Source organism: Pteropus medius, unplaced genomic scaffold (assembly GCF_902729225.1).
Source record: "Pteropus medius unplaced genomic scaffold, Ma_sr-lr_union100, whole genome shotgun sequence".
Taxonomy (NCBI): Eukaryota; Metazoa; Chordata; class Mammalia; order Chiroptera; family Pteropodidae; genus Pteropus; species Pteropus medius.
Window position 1 is genome coordinate 12,564,770 of NW_024349802.1, and position 20,220 is coordinate 12,584,989.

The following is a 20,220-nucleotide window of genomic DNA, read 5'->3' on the forward strand; positions in this document are numbered from 1 at the left end:
TTTTTTCATCTGACCCTTACTCCTCATGTCTTGTCATTGGGCTCTTAGTTACAGTAAAGTAGATCTACATTTGCATCCCAGCTCCATAATTTGCTAACCATGGGATCTTGGCCAAGTTATTTATAATCTTTGTGCCTCTGTCTGTTCAGTCTGTAAACTAACAGGCTCATTATGAGGATTAAATGAAATAACGCATGTAAGCACATGTTAGCACAGCAATAAAGCTTGGCTATTATCATTGTCCCATTGACTTATCCCAATCATCTTTTCAGACTATTATGCGGAGAACATTTTTCTGATGTAGCTGAGCTCTATAACCTCAAGGCACATACTGAGAACCGCAGCCTTCTAGAAAGGCCTCGGGAACACTGAAATGAAAGAAAAGGCTTTAAACATAGTTCCTACTTACCTACTGGCACACAGCTGGTTTCCCCACAGAGGCCTTGAAGTCTTTGGTTGAGCAGCAGCCTCACTCACTAAGGACACCCCCGAGAGCCTGGCTGTTTGGCCCCAGTGCTGCTTGCCTCAATAACTGCTCTCTTTAAGCTGTTCCTTTTGGTTTCTCTGACTCAGAATATCTTAGGTCATTCTGAGACAGTCTTCTCCACCTTCCCCACTTCTACCTGCTGTCCTCGACATTTGTCATCTTTCTGACTGCCCTGCATCTGAAGCCCCATCCCATATTTGAGGGGTACTTCCCCCACCTCCCCACCACACACATAGGTCTCGGTCTGGCTGGATCATTCCTGCAGTGTGGTGCTGGGCCACTATGCCTTTCCAGTGAGTCAGTGGGCAACCCCGGCTTCTCTAAATTCTCTTTCCACTTGTATCAGTCAAAGTCAATTTTGGTTGTTTATAATTAAGAAACCTAGCCAGCTGCTACGTGTCCCTCATACCTACTTTCATATAAATCCTTTAGCTGTTGGTGTCCCAGACTCCCTGAGCTTCCCATGTCATGTCATCTATTATACTTTATTGTTTATAACATTTTATTATAATTATCTGCTCATCCTCCCCTAGACTGTTAGCTCCCTAAAGCCATCTAGATAACTAAAGTACGTCTATCACGAGCAGAGAGCCTGGAACATAGTAGGCCCTCTGGAAATGCCAAGTGAATGAACAAAGCCATAAAATCTTACTTATTACACAGGAGGGGACCAGAACCACCACAGTAGTTCTGCTCGGAGAACCAGTTAATTTGCCAGCTTTCTGATAACCTGGCACCATTCCTACTCTGATTCCAGGGGAAACCAGATTTCCTTTAGGCTTTGGCAAAGAACAGGATATTCCAGCAGCATCTTGAGTAGGAGGGTGTGATGTTGGTCTTGAAGTAGGTGAGTAATCCCCTAGGCAGCAGTTAGCTTTAAGCGCTGGCTTATAACGAGGTCATCTTCTGAAGCTCCCAGCTTAAAATGGAAAGTGGCATTACTCATGGCAAAGAGCAGACAATAAAAAAACATTTAGGTGGGGCCCAACACAATGGAGTGAGTATTCCCCGATGATGATGAGAGCATCTCTGCTCTGAGTGCTCGCAGCCCTGGCAGACAGCTCAGTCATAGCAGGGCTTTTGAACTACACCTCTGAATTAGCTCATCACCCAGCGCCTCGTTCTTTGGGAATGTTGACAGGCATTGAGTTTTTCACCCTCCGGTAGGCATGGTGGTAGGAAATGTCCCTGAATCAATATCAGAAAGTAGCATAAAATGACGGTTATGAACATAGGCCTTGACATCCAATAGACCTTGATCTGCATCTTAGCTCTTGTACTTACTAGCTCTGAGTAAGTTACTTAACCTCTCTGATCCTCAAGTTTCTCATATGTAAATGGATTAAATAATAGTACCTACTACCAGGTCATGGGAAAAGTGAATCAGACAATCTGTATAAACGCCTGTCACAATGTCTGTCATGTAACTAACTCTCAATAGATGATAGGCACTGCTACTGATAACGTTCTTTTACCAACTTTCTCCAATAGCCTTCATTACTTCTCTACCCTCTATGTTTGTATGAGTGCTCCTCAAGTTACACGATGAGGTTATGTCCGAATAAACACATTGTAAGTTAAAAATATCCTAAGTTGAAAATCCATTTAATACACCTGACCCACTGAGCATCCTAGCTTAGCCTCACCTACCGTAAACACTTAACATTTGCCTATAGTTGGGCAAAATCGTCTAATACTGTCGAGTATCAGTTGTTTACCTGCGTGATTATGTAGCTGATGGGAGCTGGGGCTCGCTGCTGCTGCCCAGCACCACAGCATATCACTAGCCCGGGAAAAAATCAAAATTCAAAATTGGAAGTATGGTTTCTACTGAATGTGTATTGCTTTTGCACCATCTTATAGTCAAAAAATCGTAAGTGGAACCATCATTAGGTTGCGACCTTCTGTATTGCTCTGTTAATCTCACTCAGCCTCTGTACCCTTCCCTCTTCCAGGAGTCATCCTTTACCTCTCATACCCTTATGAGCTAAGGCTACACCCCAGCCTCCCTCCAACGTCACTACGCTCTATTTCTATCTCGTCTTTCTCTCAGTTTCTAGGTGTCTGCTAGCTTGTTTACCAAGATCCCAATATCTGACTTGCCTTGTCTCTTCCCTATTTCAGAATCCATAACCTGGCACACAGTGAAGCAAAATGCACTAGAATAAATCAATCAGGTTTTAATGAAGCCTCAAGGACAGATTTGGCTTAAGGTCATAAAATAATCAGGGCTCAACACCAGTTTTCAGTGGCCCCACCAGTTTTCAGTGCCCCAGCATGACATATGTGCCCTGATGGAAAGCAAAGTGGACCAAAGTCCAGTCTTATCAAAGCTGGGCATGGAGCAGTAGTGATGATGACTACAAATGTAAGTTTTTTCGTGGGAAAGAACGTTCTACCAGTTTTTCTAATAATAGACTTCTTTAGTGAGCTCATAAATTAGATTCGGATTTTTTTTAAAGGAATTTACTTTTGGCCTAAAGAAAGTTACGTCCATTACTATTTAGAGATAAAAATGACATACATGTGTCAAGACTCTTAGCTTTGCACTGGATAGTTCTATACCAGTGACCCAGAGACTCAGCAATGGTTAGTTCATCCAGGGTTAAGGAAACCTCCCACCTTTGATCACTGATGACTAGAATAACCTCAGGCTATCATCTCAGGAAAAGTTCTAGTCATTCATTTATTTAGCACATTTAATGAATAGCCTTTCAAGTACTAGGCACCTTTCTAGATATTGTGGAAGATAAGGTGAAAGGATAGGATGAAAGCCCTGCCCTCCAGGAACTTGCAGCCCACAGGGTAGGTAAATACACATAAATATCTCCTGGGGGGTGGCATAGGGATGTGACACTGTTACAAATAAGAGTTCCCAGGAGGCACAAATCACTGATGATAGAGACCTTGGTTTACTTGACATGCTTTGTATGCAAGATTAGTGTCTTAAAAGTCCAGGATTGGCAGGTACAATGGACAGGGAACACAGCATAGGCGAGGAACAGAGTTGAGAAAATACAAGGTCAGAATAGGAAACAGTATACTTTGAATTAAGAATGATTCATACATAACGAGTTCATGGAGAAGGAAGGGAAGGCTGGAAAGATCATTTATGGCCAGATCTTATACTTTTTGCTCAACATCTCCACATGGATGTCCAATAATTACCTTAAATTTAAGATGGCCCAGATGGAACTTTTGATCCCTTCTACCTGATTCCCTAGCTTTTTTTCTCAAGTATTTCAAATCTTAGTCAATGTTCCCAGAGCCTCAGCCCCCAAACAGAGAAGTCTTTCTTTCTCTCTACTTCACCTAGCGCCATTCAATTTACCAGCAAGTTCTATTCTATCTCCAAAATATATCCTCAGTCTGACTTCTTCTGTCTTCTTCATTGCTACCACTATGTTCCAAACCACCATCATTTCTGACATTCCTCCTCGTTTCAATTCTTGCCCTCCTACAGCAGATTGCTTAAGTTAGATCGGACCTCTTGCTTGCTTACAACACTTCCTCTTGTTCCGTCCACAGAAAAACTATGTCCTACAGGTTTATGATCAGGCTTTAGTCTTCTCCTGGCCTCATCCCATGCCTCTTCTTCCTTGCTCATTGTATTCCTCCTACGCTATTGCTTTCCTGCTCTTCCTTGAACTCACCAAGCGTGGCCCTGCCATAGCATCTTTGCATTTTTATTCTCTCTGCCTGAAACAGTGTTCATTCAGCCTGAAACGCTCCTCTCTCCTTAGACCTTTACGTGTCCACGTCCTTGTGACTCATAGCTCAGATGTCACCTCTGCAAAAGGGTGTTCTCTGACCATTCTAATTAAAATTGATCTGTCTCAGTTTTTCTCTATCTCAATTGAACTGCAATTTTCCCTTTATAGCACTTATCAGAAATGCTCTCCAGTATTTGTTTGTTTTTCTATTTTATCACCATTACTTCCCCTAATATGTAAGCTCCATAAAGACTTTGACTTATTTAATACCATCTCATCAGTCCTCAGTACAGTCCTAGCCTAAAAGGAAAGCAATAATTATTTATAAAATGCAGGTACCTAGACCACCAACCCAGAAATTCTGATTCATTTCTCCGGGTTGGGACCAGGCAAAAAAAGGAGTTAATATATTTGAAGTTTTTACCGTATGCACATTTTTAAACCATGTTATAACTGGTACAATCCCCAGGTGGTTCTAATTTGTAGGCAAAATTGAGAACCCCTGACCTAGAGAATGGAAATCTCTCTAGAGTGTTACTACCTAAATTGGGGACCTTGGACCAGCAGCCTAGGCATCACTCAGGTACTTCTTAGAAATGCGGAATCTCAGGCCCCACCTCAGACTTAGAGAAGCAGAACAAGCAGCTTAACAAGGTGCCCCAGAGGACTCCCATGCATATTAAATATGAGAAGCACTGACCTGGCAGAAACACAGACTTCCTGAGGGGCAAATGCTTTGAAATTGGCAGGTTGAGTTTGCTGTGTCTGCAGGACACTGAGGTGGGCATGTCCGTTTCTGAAGCCACAGAGAGAGAGAGACCTCAAGAGGAAATAAGCATCCTTGTGGAAATGCTCATTGGGGTTGGAATCTGGGGGCTGGGTGAAGTCATCAATGGAGAGAAGAAAAGAAGACAGAAATGGTAGGCCCGAGGGAGCCCCAGAATGGGTGTGACAGAAGGGGAACTGAGATGAAAATGTGAGAAAAGAAAGAGACAGATAAAAGATGCTTATGAAAGTCAGAGCAGGAGACAAGGTCAAGAAAGTAGTGATTGAAAGTATCAGATTCTGCAGAAAAGTCAAGAAACCTAAAGATCAAGAAGTGACCGGCCAAGTTCTGTCCCCAGAGGTGGGTGAGCGGGGGGACGAAGAGAGGGGAGGAAAGGCTTGAGTCAGTGATGACGAATCCCTTCACGTTTTTCACTCAGCCCCTCAACTCCCTCCCATCCGGCAACCATCGGTTTGTTCTGTCTATGAGTTTGTTACTGTTTTGTTTGTTCATTTATTTTGTTCTTTAGATTCCACATTCTAAGTGAAATCATGTGATATTTTTCTTTCTCTTCCTGATTTATTTCTCTTAGCATAATACCCTCTAGGCCTATCCATGTTTTCACAAATGGTAAGAGTTTATTCTTTTTTGTGGCTGAATAATATTCCATTGTATATATATATATATATATATATATATATATATATATATATATATATATATATATACCACATCTTCTTTATTCAGTTATCTATTGATGGACATTTAGGTTGCTTCCATATCTTGGCTATTGTAAATAATGCTTCAATGAATATAGGGGTCCATATATCTTTTCGAGTTGGTGTTTTGGATTTCTTTGGATAAATACCCAGAAGTGGAATTGCTGGTACATAAGGGGATTTACTATGTTGTTGGGGGTGGAAGTTTGAGTCAGAAGGACCAACATTTTAAACTACTAGTGTTAATGTAGAGCTGAACATACACGCACTCATTCCTAGTGGGCACTCTAGGAATTATCCCTGCCGTGGAGCTGAGCGTGTGTTAATGGAAGTGGCGCGGCAGTGTCCACACCTCCTTCCCATGAATACCTTTCATTCGGGCACGGCCAATGGCTTAGAGAGGCAGGGGAGCCAGAGGCAGAAGAGAAGCTGCTGCAAAGGGTGAGGATTTCCTGTAGACCAAGGAACACATAAAGATAACCCAGAGGTGCCTGCTTCTGTCTGTGATTTGCTTCGGCCCACAGGAGCCTGAATCTATCATTGCCGCTGAGGAGATCCCTGGTTCCGAGTTCACACACAGCAAGATCTGAGTCCTAGCTCTGTCTCTTAGGATCTGTGTCTTAGTATCAGGATTATAACCTCCCAGAAAGGTTCTTAACAGTGTGTGTCTCACAGTGAAAATATGTCACCAAATAGTACCTCTTTTTTATTGTTAATATTTTTGAAGTAAAGCCATTTAAATTGCAAGGTCACGATTCTTTTCAAATGAGAAATATTAGGCACTGAGATGTTCAGAAATTACCTAGCGCCACACAGCAAATGGGTTGTAGAGCTGGAACTAAAGCCACGGGTAACGGAGGCTCTAAGTTGCTCGGAAGAGAGTACCGCTTGATTTTTCAAGCTAGCATTCGTTGAGCACTTACTCGATAGGTTATCCATTCAATGCTATGACAACCCATTTTAGGCAACAGAAGTGCCCCCGGGAGCACCAGCCCTGCTCTCCATAAAGCTTCTCCATGTTGCTTGTCCCCACTTCAACTCATTGCTCCTCATCTCAGCCGTGGGCTAAGCATTTGCAGCCTGGACACCCATCACAGCACGGACGCAGCCCAGGAGCAGCTGGGTCTGTCCAGTGTCCGGTCCGAGGTGTGGGTGCCTTGGCAGCAGGCTGCAGTCCTTCCTCGTCATCTTGGTGGTGGTAACACACTGGTCCCCGGGCAGGCGGCCTCAGCCTGGGCACATCTGCTCACTCCCTGTCCTCTCCACTTCCTTCTGCCCTGGATTTCCAGACAGAGTCAAAAATGGGTCCGCATCAAATAAGATTTGTTTTCTTCCAGTGTAATTTTCCATTTATAGACAGCCTTCTCTTGGGAGGCACTGTCCTCTTTCCTCTGTCTCGGTTTTTTTTCTGGGTATTTGGGGATAAACTCTTGGTGGTTGTTTTTGAGCTCTGTGGTCAGCAGGCTAGCCGGACATTCATTTCAGAATGTCTCCAGAAACCCACTGGTTACTCTTACAGGATTTTATGCTAATTCATGTGGCCTCTGAGACCTCTGTGGAACTGTGTCCACACAGGCAGCGTGAAGTGTTAAAAAGAAATATCTGACCTAGGCCAGGGAGTCCTCCTTCCCAGGCTCATCATGGTGAGATGATGAGGATGATAATTACAGCAGTAATAGCAGCTGATACATACAGCACACTCCTCTAAGTGCTCAAAAAGATTCACTTATTCCTACAAGGTAGACAATGCTCCGATCCCCTTTACACAGACAGGAAATGAGCACACAGAAGTAAAGGCCGTGGCTGACCAGGCCCTATGTGGGATCTGGCCCTGCTGACTTCTCCGGCCCAGCCACCTCACTCTCCGCCTCCAGTCCTGTGCTCTGGCCCCAGCTTTGCTTTGGTTCCTAGAGTACACTCTGTGCTCTTCTGCCGTGGTTCCTTTGCACACTTTCTTTCCCCTGCCTGGACCACTCTTCCCTCCACTCAACCATGAATTCACCCTGACCCATCTTTCAGATCTCAGCTGAGACTTCTTCAAGGACACCCTACCAGAGCCCCTGGCCAGATGCCGCATTGAAGCTCTGATGGCACTGCCGGCCTCTTCTCCATGGCACTGGACAGAGCTTAACTTGTACTTTCATTTGTGCAATTTTCCAATTAACGTCTGGTTCTTTTTCCAGACCATAACTCCATGAGAGCGGAGACTTGAAGTGCTGCCTTGTATATGATTCTGTCATTGCACTCACCATGCTGGACTGAAATGATTTGTTTATTCATCTGTCTCATCCCTTGGTCTGTACATTTCCTGAGGGCAGGGGCCAGGTCTTTTTCTAACACAGTGCTCAGCTCAATAAATATTTGCTGAGTTGAATGGAATGAACTGGATTTAATTGAACAGTGTAACTGGGGAAAGAGCATCTGAAAATTCAGAACCTTCGATGGAGCGAGCCCATAAAATACAATCATTCAAAACTATCCCTTTGGAATCTGGAGTGATTTTAGGGAGAAGGTTAGCTTTTTTAAAAAGCCAAATTCACTTATAATTTGGATAGCAGAATAGAAGAATACATAACCTTCCAAAAGAAGCATTGTATTACAGTTATAAATCCAAGAGAGGTGAGGAAGATAGGATGTCTGCGTCTCCGTGGTTCATCTGAAGTTTAGGAAAAGTCAGAGTATAAATAACTAGTGGCATCTCATTGGAAGCTGTGTTGGGGTTTGGCTCCTCACGGCCCTTGGCCTTGTGTCATTCCCTTATCTCTTGAATGACCTTGCCTGGGTCATTCCCTGATGCTGTCATTGCTGTCTTCAACGCTGTAAGTGTGGCCTGGTTGCAGAGAACACCCCCACTTCGGGGCTGGCTCTTTCTGGGACCTGATGCCCCTCTGTCTGGCAAATGGTTCTCACACCTGGATGAGAGAGAGAGAGAGGACTTCTCTTGTCTGGAGGATGAGCATGGCAAAGGGCGAGCCATGGGCTCTAGGCCTGGTGCCCATCCAGCAAGGTTTATGAAGATAGTTCCAGATAACCACAGGCTCCCACATCCAAACAGGGCCTGGCCTCAGCACTGCCTACTCCAGCTCCAAGCAAAACAGGCAGTTATTTGGAAAAGCTGTTTTCTTTCATCCTGCCTCCTCCTTCTGATCATAACAGATTATGAGCGTGTTTCTTAGAGGATTGAATAGCCCCTTTGAAGAAGTTAGAAAGAAAACATTTCTGAGCTGAGAGGATTAATCTGGTTAAATTTAATAGTATAGCACATGATAGGTTAACAAGTAATTTGAAAGAACATTATTGAGGCTCCAGTAACCTATTAGGAAGCTCTTAGATTTCCAAGCATTTAGCCGTAAAAACTCCACTTCGTTATCACACTTGATGGATTAAGATGACACTATCTTCATTTTGTCCCTCACTGTGGACCTGCTCCTAGCATACTTTCTAGCACATGATGGGTACTCGGCAAGTATTTGTTGAATGAGTAGAGAAAATATGAGGCAGACTTCAGGTTCTGACAGCTTTCTGGAGTGGGACAGAAAACTTCAATCTTAACGTATTTTGCTCTAATGTAATGGGCGATGACATCTGGAACTGTTTGCCATTCTTCTTTGGCTTCTAGATCTAGTTCTCACTTATCCAAAATCATAAATGTGTTCCCGACAGTTAACAAACCTAAGCAGAGTCCCAAGGGCTTAACTCAGATCTAAGGAGGGTATTTTTAAAGAAATAGTAACCAAGGAGTCATTTTTAAAGAGGAGACAGGGTCCTGTGTAATCCGAAACTATAGCACAAATATTGAAAAAGACCACCTTGGGGTTTCAGTGGCTAAAGTAGTAGGAACTCAAAGATGTGTTGAGGTTAGAAGTGGAGCAGCGTTCTGTACACTAAAAATCAGATTCGACTTTGGTGGTGAACACACAATGCAGTATACAGATCAAGTATTATAGAAGTGAATATTTGAAACCTATGTAATTTTATTAACCAATGTCACCCCAATAAATTTAATTAAAAAAAAAAAAATCAGGCTTGTCCTGCTCTTGATGGGCTGGGCCCAGGCTGGTGCAGTGGAGCCTGGGTCCAGAAGAGGGCGCTCTGAGCCAAGCGTGCCAGCCGCACTGGTGACATCCACGCCCCTGCAAAGAGGCTGTTTAACACCCTGTCTTTGTTTCTCCTGCCTGTTTTTGTGTTCTTCATGGTAATGAGAAAGAGTTTTCCCCTCTCTGTGCCAAAGAATGACCTTTTGAAAATATAATTAAATTGATGACTTCACAGATTAAGTACCAACTCCCAGGAATATAATCATGTTAAAAAAAAATTTTTAATGGCCTTCATCCTGTGGTCTCCCTGAAATCCGTGAACCAATTTCCTGCACCGTGACTCAACACTTTTCAGTAGGCCCTCCAGAATCAGTAGCTTCTCTAAATATTGGTCCTGGGCCTAGAAGATGGGTGACCAAACCAGGAAGGGCAGAGGTGAAACTTTTTTTCTCTCTGAGAGTTATTTGTATTTGTTCCACATTCACCAGGTTGAATATCGGTTACCTATTCATAAACACGGTCCTACCCACAACATCTTGATTAAAAAGAAAGCCGTATATTCATGGGGACACTTTAAAGCTCCCTTGGCAATACAGCTCCTTCCCAGCATTTTTCATTCCCAGGCCCCAAGGGAAGAGCAGACAAATTGAACAAGGCCTTTGCAAACACATCACACTATGTGCAAGTATGTGACTGGTGGGTCCAGGGGTAAGAATTTGTCCAACGGAAAGACTCACACCAATGCCCAGAGATCAATATATGAGGGTCACAGCAGCACTGTTTGCAATAGCAAGCATTTAGAAATCACATTGTATCAATAATGGAATGATAAAATAAGTTATCCAGCCAAGCAAATACCAGGCAGCCATAAAAAAAGAGCTAGACACATATGGATGTAGATAAGTGGGGAAAAAAGGAAGCCTTAGAATAATCATGTGGAATTATCCCATAAATGATTTTTAAAATTGTATGTGTATCCAGAGATAGAAACCTGAAAAATGATTGTCTCTGGAGAGTGGAATGGAAGGGGTAAAAATACATTGCAGGTATTCTTCTCATTTAAACGCAAAAAAACTACACGTTTAAAGCGCTCTCAAAAGAGGACAAGAATGCCGTTCGTTCAGTCCACTCAGTCTTTCCCTTAAACCCCAAACTTGCTAAATCCCTTCCACTCAAAGAAGTCTTTCCCCCATCTCCCTATCCCCTAGGAATCTCTTGTTTCCGCCCTCCTCTCAGCTTCCTGAATGGCCCAGCATCCCAAAGGAAGTCAGTGCCTCCAGCACCTCTCAGTCATCCTTCTGTCAACCTCCTCCCACCAAAACTGCCTTTGGAAAAGCTAGTGCCCGATCTCTTCCAAAACTAGTGTTGCAAACTTGTGACCCCTGAGCCAGATGCAGCCTGAGGCTGTATGGTTTGCTGGAGCTGCATGTTACTTGTGGTTCTCAATTGAGTTTGACATTTACCAACTGAGAGATTTCACTTAGAACTCCCGCTGTCTGGCTTCTCTTGAACCACCAGAAGATCTGGCCCACTGTACCCACCTTTCCTCATGGCTGGAGTTGAGGGGCAGCCTGGACTAGTCTCCACTATCTCTCTTGTGGATTCTTCTGCCTTACGGGCAATAGAGCTTTTAATCCCATTCTGGACCATTTTCCTCTGTCTGGTTTCAATAGTGGCTCTGGTTTCTGTGTTGTCTTCTTTCTCTTTAACTGTTCTTGCTTGGAGCCCTGTCCTGGCTTCTTTTTCTTTAGCCACCCTTTGAAATCTAGCATCCATCAGGAACCTGTCCACTGTGTTCTCAACAATGTACGTGCTCTCCTTGTCTCACTGGGTGCTCTCGTCTGCCTCAGGTTCCGCCCACCTCTCCAAAATCCCAAACTACCTCTGCCTTTATTAATGACAGCACAGTGGTTACACAGTAACCCAAACTACAGCCTTAGTCATATTTCCTTTCTCTCTCTACCCACAGGCATCTCCTAATGATTAGACCTCAGTATTCCTTACATTTACATTCTTTTTTCTTTTCTGCCATCAAGGTCTTAGGTTAGGCCAACAAAATCTTGACCCCTATCCAAGGCAGTTGCTTTGAATTTTTCTCTCTGTAGCTTATTCCTCTTATCCCATCCATATCTCCAGCCTTGTCCTACCAAACCACAAATCTGGTCTTGCTTCACCCTTGCTCAAACACCCTCTGTTTTTCTCCACCGCTTGCAGGCCCAAGTACGTACTTCTTAGCTTGGCATTCAAGGCTCCTTACCATCTGCTTCCAACCTTCATTTATTCAGACAACCAACTAAGCTACCACTCTATGTCAGGCCTTGTGACAAAAGTAAGTCGTGGTCCCTACCCTTAGGGAACCGCATTGTATCTGGGACTTTACAGATCACACACATATGAATTAAAAGACAAGGGAAGAAAAACTCAGAATCAAGGAACCAAGACAGACAATAAAGAGTAAAGCCAATTTTAGAATAAATGGTCAGATAAGACTCCTTGAGGAGACAACATTCAAGATGAGACCTAAGGAAAAAAAGGAGCAGAGATCTGGGGGTAGTTCATTTTAGGCAAAATCTCTCCTCACCCCAGTTTTTCTTCACTCCCTTTCCCTATCTACTCTGCACTCCACGCATGCCTAACTACCATCCAGCACTTTGTGTACATCGTACTCTGGAGGTGCTTCTGCCTCAGCTGTGAACTTCTCAAAGGGAAGAAGCACCTTGTTCATTTGGGTCCAGTACCTAGCACACAGTAAGCTCAATAATTGTGAGATGAAAGACTGAATGGATGGATGGATGGGCAAGCGGTGGATGGATACGTAGATGGATAGGTGACTGGCCGGGTGGCTGGACGGGTGGATGTATAGATGGATAGTGGATGGATGGATGGGTCGATGGATGGGTCGATGGGTGGGTTGGCAGATGTGTGGGTGGATGGAAGCACGTATGCTTTGAGCTGGGCTGGGCTTGATGTCTTTTGGGGACAATTACATAACCAATAAAACTGAGGTCTCAGATTTGCTGGAATGGCTTGCGCTCGGGGAAGAGTGGCGAGTTCTCATTCAGGTTTCCTATCACTTTGATTACATGTCATTTTTCTATTTAACCATCCATATTATTGTGAAATGGACAAGTATTTTTTTTTTTATAAATTAAAAACAATAACATTTAAAATTTTTTCTTCAATAAACAGGAATTTTTAGGCACTTAAGTGCCCTACCTCTGCAGCTTAGGTCATCGGGTTCAAAATTGATCTAACCGCTTACCCACAGTAGATCCTCAGAAATCTCACCTGTTTCTTTATCTATAAAATATGACTAATAATGGAGGGTCATTGGGAGAATTCGATGACACATGTATAGGTTTCTATAGCACCTGAAACAAAATAAGGGCTCAAATCCTGGGAGGTGCCACTGTTAGAGCAGCCATGTTTCTTTAGCTTGACCCACACAAATACCTCCACAGGCTTCTTTAAAAATAATAGCCAAAGATGATAAAGGACATGCATTTTGAGCCGTTTTTGCTGGTGGAAGGGGAGAAATTCTCTTGCCCAGATACTCCTCGACCCCTTTGCGGGCCCATGGAAGGGGCCACAGACACAGCAACACTATCAGATCTCGACCGTGTTCCTGCTGCCCTGTGTTGGGCTACTTCACTGCTGAGTCAAACGGCCCAGGTGGCAGGGCACCCGATTTCTCACATGGCGTGACTATGCTTTCTCTTCGCTTGTCTGTAATCTGGGCTTCCTCACTAGACCTTACTTGTTAGGTAGCTGAGAAAAAGCTGCAGTCTCACCCGGTACAAGGATTCAAACAGTCCTGTTAGGTACTGCTCCGTCGCTGAGGCCCTTCTGTCTCCAGCTGCCCTCCCTGCCCCTCTCACGAATATCATCTCGCTCTAAGAGGAGCAGGGTCACTCAGGCTCTTACTGGGCCTCTGGGGTCTGAGATCTTGGCGTGGAGCCCTTCGCCTGCCCATCTACACATCCACCCACCCACACACCTGCCAACCCCCAGGCTTTACGGCTCAAGTTGAGGTCCCGGTCCCTCGGATCAGTCAGGGCCCAGAGTGGCTCCTTGGCTGACCAGCTCTTGCTGGCAGTAGGCCCCTCTGGGTCTCTGCCTCCCCACCCAGGTCTGCCCCTGACCCCGCTGCAGGGTCACACACAATGGCCTTCGGCTCTCTCTCAGCATCTGTATCATGTGGGAACAATAGGAGATTCCAGGTGCAAAATACACCCACTTGCCACTGGATCACACTGGTCCGCCCTCTCCATTCCCCGGGCCTCCTCATGTTGTAGGGCCTGCCATCCTGTCATTGCGGCCCCTCCACAGTGGCAGAAGCTCCCGTCTGTCTGCCAGACGAGCCCTCACTATGTTAAAGGAGAGCTCAAGCAATTTCGCAAATCTCTCCACGAATCTTGGCAGTTGAGCCAGCTGTTCTTTCTCTTTATTCTGTGCTCCCTTTTTCTTCTCTGGCTCTGAGTGATAGGCCTCCTGACCCAGCTTCTAGGAAGGGAGGCTCCAAATGGAACATGGTTTACAGGCAACAGGGTGGGGTGGGAAGGATCAAAATACATTGCTTCATATTTGCAAAATATTCTCCCACATACAACCATTCCTCTTCCAGGCCTGTCACAGATAATGGAACCAACATCTTTCGAGGCACTTTTCTTTGCTTCATTTTTAGTCGTGTTTATTCAACAACTGTTATTGAGCACCTATGACACGCAGGTACTATGCTGGGAGCCAAGTCAATAGTTGCCTCACAAATATAAAACGGTTTGGGAGTTCCGTAAATGGTTATCCATAGAGTTACCCTATGACCCACAATTCCACTCCTAAGGCTATACCCAAGAGAAATGAAAACATATACAAAAACGTGCGCTAAATTTCATAGCAGCAGTATTCATAACAGTCAAAAGGCACAAACAACTCAAATGCCCATCAATGGATAAACAAAATGTGGTATATCCATACACTGGAATATTACTTAGCCATAAAAAGAAATGAAGTACCGAGAGTGATGGATGCCTTCGTGGAGCTCACATCCCAAATGAACACAAAAGCCCAGCAAGGCTTGCTAGTCATTCATTCACTGATCACATATTTACTGTAGCCTCACATTATATGGAGCGAATGCATGAAGCAAACATGTCTCTTCCTCAGGAGAACTTAGAGCAAAGGAAACATGTACTGAGCAAGTTTATCACTTTGATCAAACACTGAAAAGAAACTGACATTCAGTAAAGGTTTACATATACTGAAAGTGAGAATTTTGTTAAAGTTCCCCTCAGTATGGCTTTCTGGGAAGTTAGACTGAGTCGAGACAGTCATGCAAAGAAAAATAAGAGATTCCGAAGGCTAGAGGACAAGTGAGAAGAAGGGTAATCAGGAAAAAAAATGAGTATATTCCAGCAGAATGATTTTGCCAGTTAGGAGGCGTTTCCAAGTTGTGATTTTAATTTCTTGTTGAAGCGGGAAGTAATATCAGGAAAGAGGAAAGCGCCAAACACCATCCATCTCCAGTATCAGGAAATCTTTGAGAATAGATGTGAAGGGAAGGAGTGACTCAGTGGCTAAGAGGGGAGGGAACGAGGGTGTTTCGAAGAGATGAGGAAGATTTTATTAAAGCACGGCTTCCTTCTTCGCTATGGAAAATTCTGGGAAGGATAGCCAAGAGGTCACAGCGGAGGGCAAGGAGATGTACAATGACGATGTAACTGGGAAACCAAGAGGCCTGCTTGTCGATACACAGCCCACGGTGGGGATCTCAGGGTCAAAAAGTAAAGCCAGAAAACTTGTCCAGCTGACTTTTTCCACACATACAACCTCTTGTTCCACCTCGTTTATTCATTTTAACACGCAAGGATTCTAGAAAAACTTTAACGAGAAGGCTAAGTGATTAAGGCACGAAAAGGCTCTCGAGCAAGGCAGAGTGAGGCCAAAGAGTTAAGACACTTGGAAAGCTGGGAGGAGGCAAGGAAGATGTGGGAAGAGTATAAAGTTAAGTGTCAAGGGTGATACAAAATCTGGCATCTCCGGAGTTTAGGGGAGTTTGAGACTCAGAGTGACCCCAGGCACAGAAGAATCTGTGATGAGGAGCAAGGCAAGGTTTTCTTTTTTCTTGAAGTCAGGTGCTTCTGTTGTGTTTGGGTTTGCCCCGCTGGCTGCCTACCAAAAGGGACAAATGACAAAGATGTCCCATCTCCTTCAAAGGCGATGTGGTTACGGACAGGGATTTGGGCACAGGAAGTTGCCAAAGACAGGTCCAGGCTCTGCAGCTCCCTGGCTCTGTGTCACTGACCGCGGGCACAGGCTCTGCTGCCCTAAGCTGTGCCCTCCTCCCTGAGGGTGGGAGCGATAAGAAAAGGGCTGTTGTCGGGCTGAAACGAGATAGCGGAGGCAGAGCTCCTAGCACAGTGTGGCACTTAAAATATATCACCAAGCCTCAGAGGCAGTTTTCTTTCGGTATTTTAACATCTCTACAACCAGGATATGCAGAATTTTTTCTTAATGGTGCATATAATGATGGCACATCTTGCAATTTATGGTGTCTTAGATTTGATAAAATTTGGAAGTAGACGTCCAGTAGGCGGCAGTTAGGGCGCTTTGTGGCTGTGCTTCGTGAGCTAGGTCTATGGTCGTGTCCACATCCAGGATCTCCCTCCTTCTCTCTAGGCTGGTCGAGCCTTTTCCCTGGGGTGGGGGGGCAGGAGCCCAGGCCCCAGAGTAGCCTCACTGAGGGCAAGTCTTGGCTCAGTTCCTCCTCGCCGTGGACCCTGCCTCTCTGACCCTCAGTTTCCTCTCTCTACAAGGAGGCTAACAATACTGCCTACTCTCGCAGGGTCATTGTGAGGATTAAATGAGATAAATTTATGTAAAGTGCTTTCTTAGCACAATGCTGCATTGTATAAGCATTAAATAATGATGACGATGCAAATAATAAGTAAAAGTACCTTTTATAACAAGATTACATTTTCTAAAATGTGTTGCTATTATTATTATTATTCTTGAGATACCTCAGGAGCCCCACCATAAAATATCCATCTGGGATTCTCAGTGGGAAGAGACCTCAGAACCCAAACAGCCCTCATACTGTGCAATGGTGTCCGAGGGCTGCAGCCTCCCACCGCCTCACCCGGAACCCCTCCTCCTTTCCCCTCCCTCCCCTCCCTCCCCACCCCTGTCCTTCCATCCTCCTTTCTGAGCCAGCTTTCCGTCTGCCCATCTCAGGACTCTAGACACATTACTTCAGGAACTATTTACCTTGGAAGGAGGGCTACCTCGCTCCCCCTGGAAAAAGCCACCACCAATCCTGGCTGGGGTTTTCACAGCAGTTAATGACCCAAGACCTCCTCCAACAAGGCTCTTCTCTGTCCCTTCATCTTCCTATTCCTCTTGCACCCTTACTGTTTCACCCAGCTCTCTGCCCCATCCTTGCTGAACACGCAGTGAGGGACCTAAATGCAAATGGCATGTTTTTCTCACAGTCTCTTACCTCTATCTAGTAAGCCTGTATATCGAAATCAATCAAGCTTTATATGTATAACACTAATGACTCAAACACCCATGGCCTGACCATATCATCAGATCCCCCTTAGTCTTTCCCACCCAAAGCTCTCCATGGTCCTGAGAGCATTGCCCAGTCTTCCCCTGCAAGCACGGCAGACAAGCTTTTCTTCTGGGGAGGCTGCAAAGGCTCATGGGTAGATAGGCTTTGCCAATCCCTTTCTTGAGCCCTAATTGTTCTCATTATTTCATGAGCACTAAAGAGAGAGCTCATGACTCTTCTCCAGGTTGGCTCTCCAGCAAACTTTTCTCTTTTGAAGTGAGATCCTCTCTTGCAATCTGCCTTGTTCTGCCTTTTATAACTATTCCTGCTTTGCCACATCATATCCAGGTCAGGAAAACCCAGACTTTTGTCTGTAACTTTGCCGATGGAATTCTGTTGAAACATGAGCCATTCCAATATGGCATCTGATAAAAATCTCAGACTTCTTCAGTGAAACAGCCACTGGCTTACCCTCAAGGTCTGGTTATCACAGGGTTAGATATGGAGCAGCGTCTGGGCCGTGCCCCTCGGGGAAGCTGTGGCATTAGGACTTGTCACTGAGTTTGTAACACAGCAGAATGACTCTCATTGCATAAGGAGCAAGTCCAAAAAGTTGTTTCTGCTCACTTAAAAATCTTAAGGACATGGTGCGATGTGCTGGATAAGATGGGTGTAAGCTTTCACAAAAAGCAGCAACAGTATGGCATCGTTTAATAAGAGGGTAGAAAGCATGGCGTGTTAGACAAGATCCTTCACATTTACTTAATTATCAGTCTGTCCATCTGTCTGAATATCCTTTGACACGTTTAGAGAATAACATGTGGCATTTAAGCCAGGATATGGAGGACAAAGTGGCATATAAAGACGTCTACATGATAGCAAGATGAGCCAAACTCCAGCCAAGAGAAGAAGTAAAGGAAAGAAAGGCCACCCACCTTGTAGTCTCTTCCGGGCCCACAGGGAGAGGCGACAGGAGGGCAGGAGCAGGTGTTCTCCCAGTGTCCTATGGTTCCGAGGTTTTCTTTTGGGGGCTCTGAAAAGCCAAAGATGCTATTAGGCTTTGGAATGTGGGGCACCTCTCCTCCAGTTCTCTGGGGCTATCCTGCCTCATTCATGCCCAGAAATGAATGGAGGCAGCGCCCTAGCCAGCCTGGTGGTGGCTACCTGGGTACAACCCTCTGGGAAGCCAGCTCCTTTTCTGTGTCAGCCTTCCCATCCCAGCTCTCCCCTCCGGCTCCTCTCCTACCTGCCCCAGAGGTCCTGCCTGCCCACTCACCCGCACTCACAAAGGCAGGTCTGTCTGGAGCTGAGCAGGGCAGGCCCACGGGGAGGGCCCGGGCTCCACACCACTCCCCTTCCTTAAGGAAGCGAACAGGTCCAGTCCAGTGAGGCGGAGGAGGATGTTCCCCTCCTTAAATATCTCCTCGCAGGCTCAGGCAGAGAGGCGGCAGCTCTGTGTGAAAGGAAGGTTTTCTGTTTGGATGCCTGGTCCAATAGGGCTGTGCGAATGGGGCCTGTTACTGCCCAGATTAAATCAGATTAAATCAATCTGGATTTAACAAGCCTCTGTCTAACCTTTTGCCACTGACTCAGTCTAAAATGTTTAGCTTCCCTTTGAAAACTGCTTCCATTTATTAGTATGTATAAGAGATGTGGCCACTAAACTTTCTGCATTTTCCATTTCGTAGCAATTGAGATGACAGTATGACCTTGAAGAGACTGCTCTGGGCTTCACTGTCCCTATTCACTTAATTAAGTCACCCCAGTACGGATGTGAGGGCGATCTGGCTGCGACATCATAAACCACCTCTGTCAAGACCCTTAAATACAAGAGACCTGACAAGACATAAGAAAGGAATAAAGAGGGAATCGTCATCAAAGGCATGGGCTCTGAAGTCAGTCTTCCTGGACTTAGGTCCAGAAAGTCAGTTTGCCTCTCTAAGCTTCAACACCTTCACCTGTAAAGCGAGGCCAGTGGCAGTGCCCACCCCATGTGTTCATCATAAGGATGCAATGGGGACCATGAGTGAAGAGCTTAGCATGGTGCCTGGCACATGTAAAACATCTGGTGGTTTTAGCCATTATTTTTATTGTTATGCTTATTCAGGAAGAATAAGACAAGCTCCCAGTCCTTGACGAGGATGAGAAGGAAACTGTAAATAAGATACATTGTGATAAGTGCTGTGACGGAGGTGACAAAGGCTGGGGAAAAAGGGGTCCAGGAGGATTCGGTGGAAATTGTGGCAGCTCAACCACAAGGACAAACAGTCTTTACACAAGCACGCATGGAATAAAGAGATAGTGAGAACCAAGACCTGGGCACGGGCAGGTGGAGGTGGTCTTCTTCTAGCACGCCTGACTGGTGGGCGGGGGTGGGTTGAGGTGCAGGGTCAGTGCATGCTAGTTTGAAGATGGATCACAGAGGACCTAGAATGATGCCATTCCAAAGAGTTTAGTCTTTTATCTGCAAGCAGTGGGGAGCCAGTGGCGACTTTTGAGAAAGGAATTTGGAAGATGCTTCTGGTAACATTTTATAGGGAAATCTTTTTTGGGGTGGGGGTTGGGGCAGAAGCAGAGCAGAGGCCGAGGGGCATGGTGCTCTGCATTTCCATCTCTGAAAAAATCATCAGTCTTCAAGTCTTCGATTAACATTTGTTTTCTTCACTAGACTGCAAGCTAGTCTGGGGCCGGGGCCATCTGCTTCCTCCACACTGTCGTACCCCTGCACAGTCCCTCGTGTTCAGTAAGTAGTTGTTAGATTGAAATAGACAAGAAATCCTCAACTAGAGCCGTGAGAATAGAGGGGAGAGGATGGATCTTAAATCACTTGGGGAAGAGAATAAAAAGGATTTGCCAAATGACGAGCTCGGCAAAGGGATAATCAGAAATAACTTGGGGTGTGGGTTGGTGAAGACAGAAGAATCGATGGAGCGGCTGTTTACTGAGAGA

The 20,220-nt window shown here is 45.1% G+C and overlaps 1 protein-coding gene across 8 annotated transcripts in view; it reads right to left on the reverse strand.

Annotated features, from left to right (window-relative positions):
• The window catches only part of FGF1 (fibroblast growth factor 1), a 90,994-nt gene that overhangs the window by 47,589 nt on the left and 23,185 nt on the right, over positions 1–20,220 (reverse strand). For 4 of the 8 annotated variants that reach the window (XM_039836415.1, XM_039836420.1, XM_039836421.1 and 1 more), the window contains 2 exons: positions 18,548–18,724; positions 18,207–18,304 (listed from right to left, as the gene is read on the reverse strand). The exons of 1 other annotated variant lie outside the window; for it this stretch is intronic. The gene's annotated coding sequence lies outside the window, so the exon portion shown is untranslated. Of the gene's footprint in view, positions 1–2,205; positions 2,230–18,206; positions 18,305–18,547; positions 18,725–20,220 lie in introns of those variants that run through there. 3 more of the 8 variants (XM_039836414.1, XM_039836416.1, XM_039836419.1) reach the window with 3 other exon arrangements.